The sequence below is a fragment of the Neomonachus schauinslandi genome, chromosome 1, assembly GCF_002201575.2.
Source record: "Neomonachus schauinslandi chromosome 1, ASM220157v2, whole genome shotgun sequence".
NCBI classification, from domain to species: Eukaryota; Metazoa; Chordata; class Mammalia; order Carnivora; family Phocidae; genus Neomonachus; species Neomonachus schauinslandi.
Window position 1 is genome coordinate 79,026,310 of NC_058403.1, and position 14,594 is coordinate 79,040,903.

Below are 14,594 nucleotides of genomic sequence, written 5' to 3' on the forward strand. Positions count from 1 at the left end.
GAGGCAGAAAGGCTGTGCAAAGCTGTGTTTCCATTCTTGGTTCTCCACACTGTCAGTGGGCACTTGTTATTTTCCCAAAGGCTTCTCCTGGTGGCTGTGTGTTTGTTTAAAGACGGCTCCAAGAGCCCCCAGAGCAGCCTGCACAGCACACCTTCTATGTGGTATTTATTTTCTTAGTTCTGTGAACACCTGGGAGGGAAAGCAGAGAAACTGGGATTTATTTTTCAAATTGGTGTCATAATATTGTGTAAAAAGGGAAGAAAAAAAAAACCACCCCCAGTTTCTTTCTTTTTCAAGCCAAAGCGTGTTTCCTGTTTTGAGTTCCAAGCCCTGGTGGCAGACTACTCCTGAAGGCAGAGAAGATGAGAAGGAAGGGCCTTTTGCTGAGAAGACCAGGAGACAAACCCATCAGGTGGCTCCCACCTGCCTCTTTGCACCTACCACTCCCAGAGCATGACCTGAGGGCCCTTCTGATGGTCTTATGTGTGTGTACATATATGTAGCATATATATTTATACATATAAATATTTATTTACTGATGGACTTTTCCTGATTGAAAAAAAAAAACATATGTAGACGAGGAACAGAAAGTAGGAAAGAAAAGGTAGGTTCTTACTCCCCCATCCCACCATTTCATTGTCAAGACACATTTCCCCGTGGCGATCATGAGACTTAAGGGAAATGAAAGTAGCTTCTTATCATAAAGAGACTAAGAATTCCTATTCTGGATTCTCAAAACAGCCATGAAAGATATGCTGGACAGAATTACTCTCCCACTTGCCAGCGAGAGATAGTCTCAAAAAAGTTAAGAGACTTGTACGTGGTATCTTAACTAATGTGGTTTGAGAATAGGTGCCACTAAGAGGATGTTTATTAGAAGAATCCACACGTCTTAGAATAGGGTCATTTCTGGTCACTGAGAAATTATTCCATTCGAATCCAGGTTTCCAGGGAAGAATGAATGCGTAGCACATGTGTGGATGTGACAGGCCCACACAAGGAAATGAGGGCCTCGTGATGCTTCCCAGAGATTCTCTCTGGCCTGAGCTGGTAAGAAGTTGGTCTGGGTTGAAGGCACTAGACAGATCATCAGATTAAGCTCTCCACCTGTCAACTCGTCATGGTCGTCATGGCCTCTTAGTCTGGAAGCACCTGTGGCTGCAGGGATGACCTCAGTTGGAGACTCAGAAGAAGGACCAAGGCACCTTCTGCAAGGTGTTGCCAGCCAATACCCAGAGGGGTCCCAGCAGAGCTCAGTGGGCTTCATGCAGCTGCTGCCAGCATTACCCAATTCCTTTTGCGAGGGCAAGTCTGTGTAGAGCTTCATTAGTAGACAGAAACATTTGCCTTGGTGCCTTTGCTCCATCGGACCTCCATCCCCTCCGAGATTTCTTAAGAGGACACGTGGGCCCACTCGACATCACTCCACTGAGCGCTCTCTAATCTCCTTGCACTGAGTCAGGAGCTTTGCACAAGGAAGGGAAATTAAGATTGTGTGTATACACTGATCCTAACTCTGAAGGAAGCAATCATCTAGGACCATCCTGCTGGACCCAACAGTGCGAAACAGTGGGTGAGGGGACAGCCAGGCCGCCTGAAGAATGTCCTGAATGATGGGATCCTTGGTGATGGGACGGACCAACAAGTTCCAGAATAACAACAGGTACTGTCTTGGAAGCCACTTGATTTTGAAACAGAGGCAGGTTCAGATTTGAGGTCACTGATTCTGAGAAATTTACAGAAGTTTTTGCATGTGTTTCAACCCCAATCCCCCAAGATTGAGGCTGTTGAGACATGGCACTGTGGACAGGTGAAACTGAGTTGCAGAGATTCACAAGTCAGAGTGGCCCCTGCCTGTTCTAGTCTAGTGCATAGGACTTGCAGTGTTGCCTGAGAGACATGTCCCAAAGCCTCCCTAGAGCCACAGAGTATAAGAAGGCAGTGGAATAGTACTTCCAATTTGGTAACCTCAGTAAGTCTAGTGGTGTTGTTTAGTGTGATATTGCAACTCATTCCTTAACTACTGTGACCATGGTTTCTTCCTGTAGAGTACCTCACCATAGTGGGCCTCCCAGCAATCTCAGAGGTTGATGGAGAAGGTATTAATCTCCCAATCTTAATAATGAGACAGTGAAACTTAATAAGGGTTCAGTGACTTCTCAAAGTCACACACTAAGGCAATCAGGGCAGAATCCAGTCCCTTAGTCTTCATCCTATTCTGATTGTGACCATGCAACAGACATGTTCCCACCTGCCCCCACGGTTCTACCCTACCAGCAATAAAAATAATGAAACAGAAAATCTTCAGTACATCATGTTGTCCCTGGACTATTGAGCTGAGAGTTGCATCTCATTATGGCTTGGTCTTTGTGGATTTCCTCCAGTGAGTTGAGAATGGAGATAGGCTTAGTAGAATGATTATATTTCAGGTCAGAGACCAGCTCCTCTCAAGATAGTTCTTTCCACAGATGGAAAAGATATGTTAAAATTGCCAAATAAATTAGGAAATACTTGGCAGAATCTGGAAGAGCCTCCAGACTGGCGTTACATAACATGCATATACATTATACATATGCACATTATATAAGGTGACATAGTACTTAATGTGCTGTATATATTATGCAAATTACATATTTGTGAGTAATCATGATAAATATAGAGACCCACTAATCACTTTTTTACACATACTCAGTGACAGATTAGGAAGTTACTTTGCCAGAGAGTCTTAAAACTTACTCTCTCCTGCTGCTTTGGTTCCAATTCCTGACAAAAATAATTGCATCAACTTTTCCCATCTCTAGCCCCCTCTCCTCTTGGCCAAAACCCTCAGTTACCTCCTGTCCCAGCTAAGCTGTACCTTCCATGGAACACACCACAATTGGGTCCATAAAAATAGAATCATGGGGACGGGAAGGATCTAGACTTCCAGATTCCCCTATGTCCCAGGCCTACACCTCAACATTCCCAGGCAAGTGGGTGCCTAATGTTAATACCAAAGGGAGAGAGGAGGGCAGAGGGGAGGGAGGAAGGGAGGAAGAGTCTACCAACCCTCCAAAGAAGGAAACTTCATAGTGTTCCTTGGCTACCAGTTCCAGGATCCAACAATAACCAGTCAGGAAGTTATTTCAAATGCCTAAGTCCCCACAGCATATCTGAGACCATAATTTCCTAAGATGTGTTTCACAAAATGCTAGTAGCCATAAAATGCCCCATGAAAACAGAGTTCTTTGATCAAGTACTAGCTCCCTTTCTAGGAGAGACATAGAAAGGCTTAACTCTAAGAATTCACAGTAAAGAACCATAGGGTCCTTTGTTTGTCTGCCAACATCTATAGATTAGAAACACTGCCTTATGCCCACCATTTCTTCTTTTTGTTCTCAGTGGAGATGGGAACACACAAGTAACCATCCTCAGCAACAATGTTCCAAAAAGTACTTCTCTAGGACAAGGAATCTCCAGTCTTAAGACACTCTTTAGTTTCTTCTGTGTGATTCTTTAACTATTTTTATTGTTCTCCTCTACATGTCTTCAAGCAAGAATCAAGGATCTGGACTCTTTGTCCCCCCGGGGGGGAGGGGGGCGGGGGGGGGGGAAGAGGGACTGGGGACACTTGATAGCTGCCAGGGGTCAGACTTCATCTGTGTAGCTCCAGAGAACAGAACCAGGTGTAAACAGCAGTCAGAGGGAGGTTGATTTGTATTCAATTTAATGACTTCTTTTGGAACTGGCCAAATATGGAAGGGGCAGCCTTCTGGGGCAATGAACAGTTAGCCGCTCTTATGGGAAGTGTAAGGTGGGGCAGAAGCAATGATTGATCTACCTTGTCCAACAAGCTAGTGAAACTGGTTTTGTCAGCAACAATGTTAAGTCAATATCTGTTACTTCGTTTTGAACAGCATACTTCAGTGTCCCATGTTTTCTGAAAGAATGAAAATGACTCCCAGAGAGATTTCTGGATCAGCGGGTACTAACCAGTTAGACCACACCTAATATGTGGTGATCTCCCCTCAGTAGCTTGGAGAGTTAAAGGAATGAGGTACAGTATTCAGACGAAAAGAGGATCTGCCTTTCTTACTGGGGTCCATATTGGCAGTGTGGAACTCTTCTTGTCCGACAAATACCAGACCTGCATCTGGCTTGCAATAACCAGGAAAAAGAAACCATCCCACATCTCAAATATCAATCCAGTTTTAGATAAAACAAGAGAGCAGAATTGTATAGAATTTCACATGGAGCCATTGTTTGTGGGTCACCTTGATGTCTCATCATGCTGGAGTAGGTCTTTCAACTTTCTACTATAGAGAGAAAACAGGAAAAGGAGACAGGAGAGGGAATTCCCATTTATTGCTTACTGGATACAAGGCACCATGTCAAGGTCTATTCATGTGCTGTCCCATTTAATCCTCAGGATAGCCTATGATATGGGCGTTGTACTTATTTCACAGATGAAGGAATTAGTGCATAGAAAGGTGAAGTACCTTGTCCAAGGTCAAAAAAGATAGTAAGTAGTAACAGCTAAGACTTGACATGGATCTGTCTCACCAAGAATGTATGCTTTCTCTACTAGACTTCAGTGCTTTTACCATCCTCGTCTGTTCCCAACCCTGCAATCATTCTGGGTGAGGTTACACGGCATTGGCAGATTCATCTATCAGGTCCACCTCTGTATAGCCATGTAATCATGTTCCTACTAAAGAACTTACAGTGCTTGTTCACATTTAAACTCAACAACCTCCGTGGGCAGCTGGAACCCCAAACCTCAACTTTGCAATCAGATTGGCAGCCAAAACTCGATCTTCAATGTTTCAGATTCTAGCGGAATGGGACTCGTTTCCCAGGGCTCCCTAATAGATTTTCAACTGTTCAACTCCGTGAGTGGGAGAGCAACAAGCAGCCTTCTCAGACGTAAATGCCATGGTCAATGGTGACTGGCCTGCACGGGGAAGGAGGGCTGGTGTTGTTGACGGGAGCCTCCAGCAAGAAGGCTCTGCATGTGCTCCTCATTAGTGATAGGCGTGGGCTGGGCCATCTGTATTCCACAGGAGAACAGAATGGCAGGCTGCCTTTCAGATGCCAAGAGAAGCTATCTAATGGGAAGATCCAGAGAGCTCAAAAAGCAGACAGGCATCTTTCTGCACGGGGATCTCTGTGGGAAAAGGGACACAGAAAGCCAAGGGTTTTTGGAAATTAACGGCTTAACTTGCTGGGCAACCCCCCGCCCCCCGGCCACCACTTCATTCTTCATGCCCGTGGTGCAGAATGGCAAGCCGAGCCCTGCAGCCTCAGCTGCTAGCTCAACTCCCTTAGCACCCACGATGAACCCACATTATCCTGAAATCTGTGGCTGCAGTGGCAGGTGCATTATAACAAGGCACCAGAGTTTGCAGGGAAGCCTGCAAGTCTCCCAAGGGCCAGGAAGCACAGCAGCTAGGAGAGGCCATATGACTGGATGCTCAGTGCAGATTCTAGAGGGATAATCAGAAAACGTGAGGACAACTCGAAATGCTCCAAATTAGGAAAATGCAAGTTGGAAGCAAAGAAGAGAACATATACCCCAGTATCAAGCATGTAGTAGGTAATGAATAAATATGTGTTAAATGAATAAATAGCTAAAGTGGGCATCTGTCCTTCTATCCTGGAATGGGTAGGGGAAGGGGAGGTAGAGGCGATGAAAGCTTTTTAACTAACAACTCAGGAACTTGAAACCACAGGATGTAGAGGGAGCTCATGGGGGCCTCTAACTACACAGACATCTGTTGAATGATGGACACAGCTAAATATGGATCATCAAAGGGCTTTCTAGGTCACATGGAGGGCAGTTTCATGATTCAGAAAATATGAAATTCAACCTGGACAGAAAGACAGAAATATTTGCAATCTACTTCTTAGCCATCGGGTCAGAATGGACAAAGAATAAAAAGGCAACACAAGTGGAGTTACAACACAGTAAGAGATCGACATAATAAGGGACAGATTCAAGAGATAAAAAGACATGGAGAACTGGGTGTTTTTTTAGCAGATTTATTTGGGCAAGGGAGCTGAGCACTATAGTTCAAAAATGAAAGAAAGGACCAACAAATCCTTTAAAAAAAAAAAAGCAGCTTAAAAGTTGAGTTAATGGGAAGATGGACATGTCCAGGCGTTGATGAAATTGTTAGTAAATAACTATCATTTATTGTGTGGTCCCAAGCCTATTACTTTGATGAGCACTGTTAACCTGCACAGGAACCCTAATGAAGTTGGTGGTGTACAGTTCCCTACTTGAGAAACAAGGAAACTGAGAAACAGAGCAATCCCTTCGCGGCAGCTCCATCAGTATCTACCTTCAAAGCCAGGCCTGTGCTTTGAAGGTACAGGCCAGTGTGGATTCCTCTGAGCTCCAAGCACAGTGGCAGGGATTTACTATCCCACACCAGTCCCGTGGGCGCACGCACACCTTACCCTCCCTTCTTCTCAGGCCCTCTCTCCAGAGGCGCCAGCTGGGCCTTGTTCTAGGACCTGGCTCAGTCAACAATGGACAGCTGGTAAAGAACTCACCAGATCAGGGTGTTCACAGGATATGAAAGACCACCTTAAAGGATACAGAGACCATATTAAGGATCAGGAGCAAGTGAAATGAGGTCAGGTAGTCAAACATCTGAATTCAGTAACGGATAAGTAAAGGTGGAACAGAGATCCGAAACATCTTTTTAAAAATCTCTTGGATAAATCATAATTTGGGGTAAGAAGACTGCTCTAGAATGATGCAAAAAATTTTTTTGAACTTTTTCCTTTCCATAAAAAACCCCCCAAAAATCCTCTTAAAAATTGAAACTTAGCAAGAATTACAAGGTGAGTGATAATAAAATGGTCATCTCTTTTTTCCTTAGACAAAAGGAAATCAATTTCTAAACCTCACAATGTAAATAGCAATCCAGAAAAAGATTCCAGAAAGTGTGCATTTTCTGTTGAGGGATTAAACATCAGTACGTTCAAAGTAATTAATGAACTTATTTTTTGTTCTTATTTATTTTTTTAAAAAACTGGTACCAGTTGGTTACCAGAAAATGGCATGATCTTCAAGAAAAGAAAAATTTTCTTGGTGAATATTTCCTCTCTCCCCGACATCTTTGAGGTAAAAGGATTGAGAACTAACTAGATCTTTTAACTCACAGCAACGTACATCCACGGAAGGTGTTAATAATAGAGGATATCATTAAATTGCTGTTTGGGGTTTGCTATCATCATACTGTGCTACCACCAGGCATGTGGGTAATGATAATAAACCTAAAAGGATGAAGTAATCCCAGCTCCCTCCCTCTCCCTGTCAGCCTCCTAAAGCTTCCCCCCCACCATGGCCGTCCAGGTTAAATATACTTTCCTGAATTAGAATAGCTGGGAATAATTTCTTTTTATTATGGAAATTTTCAAACACACAGAAAAGCAGAGCCATGAGTATAATGAGAACACATATACCTGTCACTTAGATTCAACAATCGTTATCATTTTGCCATATCTGTTTCATTTTTTTTCTGAGGTATTTTAAAGTAAATTACAGATGTCATGACATCTCACACCAAAATACTTTCACATATATCATTATAGGGGATCCTTCTTGATGTGGGAAAGGCTGTGTATATCAAACACACTGCTGTCAGAAGATGTCTGGGTGCTCTGGTAAGCTCGGTCACTTCTCATTCACAAATAGAAGTTAATCAGGACATCACTCTAATACTAATGAGGAGAAAGTTTTGGGAGGAACCCAAGGAAGGTCTTAGCTGTATTCAAAACGTTCCTGATTGATCTAGAGAGAGGAAAGTCAACAGCACATTAAATTCTCAGAAGATAAGAAGTGGGGAAGTGTTCGTTATAAGCACTAATGATACCAGAGAGAAAACTCAAAGCACTTGGAGGAAGTAGAAATTTACCTAAACAGTGCATGTTCTTGTTTTTGAAATAAAAATTGTTTAAAACATTGGAAATTACAGAAAGACTGGGCACAGGTAAAACAGTAAAACATTCTATCTGCAGATTCCTTTAATCATAGAAAAGACAGTTGTGGTTTTTGCCCCCACCATGTGATGAACATGGCGCTAGACTGGGTGGGGCGGGGGGTGAGCCGCCGAGATGTACAGACAGGTCCTCCCCCTCCGCTGGGGCATAACTGAACTGGAAGTGCGTCAACTCCCAAGAGAACGTCTGGGAAGCTTGGTTGAGAAGCGTTGGCTCACTTATGCAGGGTAAGATACCATTTTCAGTAGGCAAAGAGTAAGGAAAGCAGATACCATTCCACTTGCTCTGTGCTTCGCTGCTGGGGTCAGGGCAGGCTAACTGCAGATGTTCTGAGCAAGATGGCGGGCAAGGTGGTTGGGTGGTTTGCTTACAAAAGTCTGCCGGCTCAGTGATTCTGCCAAACAAAAGAGAAGCAGGCAAAATGAGGGACAGCAGGTTCCAGAATGTTCAGCCTGTCTCCATCAATAAATGAAATAAGTTTCCTATTCAAAACAGCCTAGGTGGCTGCAGCAACTGGAAACCAAGGCCTGATACCCAGCCTGTGGCTGGTGGACCTAACTGAGCACCCATCTGGCTTTCCACGCATCAGGAGGAAAAGCTTCCTTATCCATACCCCCAGGGCACATCTACCTCTTTTTGACTCATGAAACACCCCCACCCCACCACCCCTTCCCCCACACCATGAGGTTCATAAGAAGAAGCACCTCCTTCTTTTCTTATAACATTGCTGCCATAAGGAAGGCAAGTCTCTGTTGACTGACTCGGCGATGAAAATTGTTTCCATCCTCCTGAGAGTAGGAACATGCTTTCTTCCCAGAGCGCCCCCTCTTTGGAAGCACACAGTCTCTCCTGAGCTCCCTCCTCCAGCCTCACCCCTGGCCCTGAGGAGCCCAGGATCCGCTGATGGGCGAGAAAACACATGAGCTCACTGGAGCTTATATAAGAGCTCTTGGCAGGCCTTCCCCGGGAGCATGCTCACATTTGCCTTGTCTAGGCAATGTGATTTTTCTCTTCTCTATCTCCTCAGAACAGAGAGGCCGATTTGTCCTCCTGCTCATTAGTGGCTTTGTAGCTGGGAGAAGGAAGCACAGTGTTCCCTCCTAAATCCCAGTGACTCAAACTGGCAGATGTTTTCTGAGGGGGAGAAATAGTATCCACGAGACAGAATTCACCTGCAGGCCTTGAGCCCCCTCACACTGGCACTACCCCTTCTCTCGGCTCTTGTCTACGAGGAGCCCGTGCGGCTTCCGTCACCCAGAAGAGCAGTGAAAGCCGTAAGGGCCGAAGCAGCCTTGACATCTCAGAGGACTCCCGCTCTGATGTCCCTTCTGAGATGTTTGTGAGCAAGGTCTAGGGCAGGGAGAGACAAAATAAGATGGAAACCCTCCTCTTCCCCCAAAGGAAGAAACAGAACATCAATGGAGATCTTCCAGGTGTTCCCCTCGGCAGGAAATTGATCCTGTGTCCCGAAGACTTGGTGAAAACTCCTTTCCTCTCCCAGATGCCATTGTCTTGAGGGAGGAAAGACAGTTTGGGGAAACATGGGGAACTGCGCTCTGGAAACTCAAAGAGAAGGGAGGAGAGACAGAAAGGGAAGGCTGTCAACCCAATCTCCAAATTCAGTGGATGTTTTACATAGCTCCCAAGAGAAGGGATTTGGTTCTTCTCCTGCCCCTGAGGGACGAAAAGGAGGCGGAGGAGCGGGTTGGGGGGGGGAGGTGCCTGGCTGTGATGGGCTCCCTCTGCTGCCCCCATCACTCCAGGCCTGGGCAGCTAGGAGCAGTGCCAGACAAGACGGAGGAGCTCAGCCTTTGCCTCCTCATTCTCCTTCCTGAGCTTCACAGGCCGGGACCCGGGGCGCTTAGTACCCACAGGCAAGGGAGGGTTGCCCTCTCCTCCCCCTGCTCCTTTCCCGCGGCCAACACCACCTCCTGCCTCACACCAAGCAGCAGTAGGGACATGGGCAAGTGTCAGATCATGTCTCACCTTTCCCGCCTGTCAGATGGGGCTGGAGATGCTGGTTCATACATCTGTTCATTTATCCATCGATAAATATTATGTTATTAACCAATGTCTATTTGCCAGGCACTGGACCCTAACTTCTTAACCTGTTTCAACACGATTCTCTTGCTTTTTCTCCACCATTTCCCATCCCATTCTGCTTTTCCCAACCTCCACCCACCCCCAATGCCCACTTCTTCCACCTTTTCTTCTTTCTTTTATTCTCATGATGTTTCTCTTCCCTTTTCTCCCACAATTCTATTTTTAGAGCTTTCATACATAAAATCAGAGGATCGCAGGGATCTTAAGGGGACATTTGCCCACTTTGTTATCTCCAGGCAAGGCTGTGCTGAAAAGGCCCAGGGAAGATCAGAGAACATAGTCCAGAGCCCGATTTCAGGATGTAATTTGAGTGTCTCACAGCTTCTGCCATCAAGAAATTATCCCCAGTGTCTAACCGAAACCCCTCTATTCAGTACTATTCTCCTTTTTCTCTTTACCCTTTGAGTCACATCTCAGGCACAGAGCACCTTTGTGGATATAGAACCATTGGGAAGTCTAATGCAAAGCAACGTAGCTGAACATCCCAGACCAGAGGGTATTAGTATGAAAACAACAGAATCAGGAGCAAAGAAGGGACCAGAGGCCATGGCAGTGAAGTGGGTTTGACTTCTGTGAAATCAACAAAAACAGAATAAGCAATAACCCTCAAGCATAATCCTACTGGAGTCGCAATTTTGGATCGACTACCTCAGTTAAAAAGTCCACTGAGCAGGGAGTTCTGGAATCAGTCCCCTATTGTTGGAAAGGCTCTTCCTTAGATGTCATCGAGTTCAGCCTCGCATGCTGAGTTGGTAGCCAGCGTAGCACAAGGTCTGTGGTCTGTTGATGGTAGTTGAGTTACAAATGGTGGTCATTCAATCTCGGTTCCAATGTGACCATATACAGAATTCCCCTCCAAAGCCATTCTTCCTGGCCTCTGGGGAGGAGGCAGGCCAGGGCTACACTTGGACAGGGCCCGATGCACCAAATGTTGCTCTCTTGGATCTGTGTGAACCTGCCAAGGTAGCTCACAGTCTTGATGGAGGCAGTGTGTCTAGTGAGTAGGTCACCGGACAAGGAGGCAGATTTCAAAATCTACAGCATTTTCTTTCTTCCTTTCTTCCTTTCTTCTTCAGATGAAAAGAGGCAGGAGATCAAACTAAAGAGAAGAGGGTCCTACAGCAAGTTGCTGACCCAGGTTCTATCACAGCTGCCCTCTTCCATCGAATGGGCAGAAGTAACTTTTTGTGCCTCTCTGTACCATCATCATCCACACTCGGTAGGTACGTGTGAGAAAGTGTTCTTGTTAGCCAGGAAGCATAACCCCAAAGAAGCCACTGCTAAAGGGGTTCTGACGGATGCTTTTCTCTCTCTGCAGGAAACAAGTAAGACCCTTCTAGCTTGGAAAAGTCTGGCCACTGTTCCATAGAGCTGCTGTGGAAGGAGCCATTCCATGTGCCAGGATAATGTGAGGGATGAAACCCTGCCTGGGAAACAAGAGCAACACGGGGAGTAGGCTACATGCTGTCTCAGCCACATGGCCTTGGACATGTCCTTTAGCCTTCTGGGACCTTTCTTTCTCCGTCTATCCAACAAGGGGGGCTCTAAAGACTTTCCCTCTTCAACGATCTTGCCCTTACCTGGAGTAAATCCTGCGGCCATGGGAGAGGGGGTGGGGTCCTTGTTCTTAGGGGTCTTCCAGCAGGCCCAAGGCTCCCCCCCAGCCCTGCTACCCTGGAGGGCTACTCTTCCCCCCTTAAAGAATCTTCTCTTCCCTCTTCAGGATTGATCATGCTCAGAAATCAGCTGATATGGGGGGCCAACATAAAAAAAAAAACCGACAAGGAAACTCTTTGGTAAGCCCTCCACCTTTACACACACGCACACACACATACACAAACACACATACTCAGTCCCTGACGTGCAAACATTTTCCATTCTGTGGATCAAACCTCTTTTACCCTTTCTCGTTGCCAGTGTGTTAGGAGAGAATCCATTCCCACCAGTGGAAAAGCACCACTTCCTTTTAGAGAACTTAGCTAACGCTCAGTGTTTGGGGTGACCCTGGGCATAAGTTGAAGCTACACGTCCTAACGCACCTCACCTGCGGCCCATAAATGCAGACTCTTGCCAGCCGAGACTGAGGCAGTGACTGGGTAGCACAGTGCCAGGGTCCCGATCCTTCACTCCTCACTCGTCCACCTCCGCTGCCTCGTCCACCCGTAGATACGCTACTCCGTCAGGGTGGTTGCCTGCTCAAGCCTGCCTGTCTGCCTGCCGGAGTGCCGTGGACTTGTTCCTGTAATGTGCCGTGTGTACGTGTGTCCTGACTCTGTGGTTTACTACAAATAAACCTGACAGCGGACCGCTGACCTCTGACCTCCTGGTGGTTTCTTTCCAAGCCGCCGCTCGAGAAACCGGAGTTGTCTGATCAGCCACAGGGCGCCGGAGACGAGCAGGCTCCCCGAGGCTGGTCTGTGGCCCTTCACAGGTGCCCCCTGCCACGGCTCTGCTCAGACGCAGGGCCTGGGAAAAAGGGAAGCTCTCTGTTGCCACTTTCCTGGTGTTGCAGGAGCAGGAGAGGGAGCCCAAAATCCTATTAAATAAGCCTTTACTAAATGTTCCATAGTCCTCATTTCTTTGATATCTGAAAACTCCCCTCTGAAGGGATGAGCATTTTAGAGATCAGGAATCAGAGGCTCGTAAGTGGTCATTAACCTGCTCACAAGTAACATAATAAGTAACCCAGTTCTTCTCTCATATCCCAGTCTTGCTCTTTCCTCTACACCAGTGTTTCTCCGAGGCGGGGCCGGGGACTTGCTAACATCAGAAACACCTGAGGTCTGGATTCCTGAGCCCCGTCAGACCTCCTGAATCACGGTCTCTAAGAGTAGGACCCTCAAATCTGGGTCGGTACATAAATCCTTGCGCCCACCGCGCCGCACCCTGCTGGGGGGACAGGACCACTCTGCGAGGCCCAGCCAAGCCAGCACTTTAGCAGAGCTCAGCAACTGGAGTCTATGGAAGAGCGCCATGAGACAGAAGAGACCCGGAGGGGAGACAGATCTGGGAAGAAGCAAGGCTGTGCACTGCACATCAGAGTTGGCTGGCCCCTCGCCCCAGAAGGTGGACCCCAACAACAGGTCCATCAGCTCGTCTCCAGGCTGAGCCGTCTCAAGCCAAGGGTTCAAAGTCACACCCGGGTGGGGCTAGGCAAGGGGGTGTGGGCTCAACCCGGCAGCCTCGGGGACAGCGACCTACAACGGTGCAGCCCCTACTGCCTTTTCAGTCGCCATCGCCCTGCCCCGCCCCGCCTGACTGGCCAGTCCCAGGATGCGAAGAGCCATCGTCTTTACCTCTCCAGGTCCTTCCTGCCACAAGTGACCAACGGTGTTCCAAAAGACCCAGAACTCAGGCCCTGAAGTCTGTCTTCTCCGTGTCCCTGCTGTCATCCTTGGGGCTGGGCAAGGACTCTGGCTTCAGGGAACCTCACCAACATGTTACTCACTCCTACCCATTCCCTCCCCTTTCCACCTGGATCTGCCGAGCTCTATTTTGTGCCCTGGAGTCCAGGTGGAGGCTTCTGAAGTGATGGTGGGGATGTTTGAGGTGGGGCACTGTGAGACAGATGCATCACTCCTACTGGGGGCAGGACAAAATTCTGCAAATAGCTCCACGGCCGCTCAACTGGGGACAGTCAGCTACAGTCTCACCCAGCCCGCTGCAACACTAACTATGTGGGAAAAATATTTTCCTCAAGGAAATGGCTTTTCTGGAGTCAAGAAATCAAGAAAACACCTCCTGTACAGAATTTGATGCAACCAAATCAGCAAAACATTTAAATTATGAATGCAGAAAGTGGTTTATGATACAGAGTGAGAATTCTTATAGTGAGAATTCTCTCCCATCTCTGTAGCTAGGAAAAGAATTGGGTAAACAAGGAAAATTCTGGTCCATTCAAGAACAAAGGCCCTTAGCAGTTGTGTTTGCATTTTAAACAATAGCAAAGAATAAGCCATTTGCTGAAGCATTTACAAGATTTTCTAACACATGTGACCATGTTCCTGCTCCTTCCCCCACTTAACAGGTTACTGTGTGCCTTTAAAAGTAACAACACTGCCTTTGTTTTTAAATGTTCTTCCCTCCTACTTTCCATTAAACCAGACTATCAATTATTACAGAAATATTTCTGAATCTAAAACCTTCAAGCCATTCAGAGAGGGAGGAGAAAGTCAAAGAGAGCCAACGTGGCAAGGATCTTTCAGAAAGAAAGATCAGAGAGGTCCGAAGGAAAAACAGTGGTCTCAGATTGGAGGGCTTGCAGAGAGCACCGCGTCTGACCTCTCAGCCAGAGCGAGACTCAGCTTTACGGCCCCTGCCCCGTGCATGGTCACCCCTGCCTCAAGACTTCTGCTGATGGGCAGCCCGCCACATTGCCAGGGAGCACCTCCAGAAGGTCTCTGAGCCTTAGGCAGGCTCCTATTACACCCAAGTCTGCCTCTCATTGACTCCCATCCACTGGGCCCCAGCTTGGCCACTAGCAACCCAAAATACATTTA

At 46.9% G+C, this 14,594-nt stretch overlaps 1 long non-coding RNA gene across 1 annotated transcript; it reads left to right on the forward strand.

The window, feature by feature from the left end:
* Nucleotides 1-1,538: 1,538 nt before the first annotated feature.
* Nucleotides 1,539-11,282, forward strand: LOC110582569. The gene is made up of 3 exons (XR_002480452.1): nucleotides 1,539-1,663; nucleotides 7,585-7,656; nucleotides 11,172-11,282. It is a non-coding gene; the product is annotated as an uncharacterized LOC110582569 (long non-coding RNA).
* Nucleotides 11,283-14,594: the final 3,312 nt, after the last annotated feature.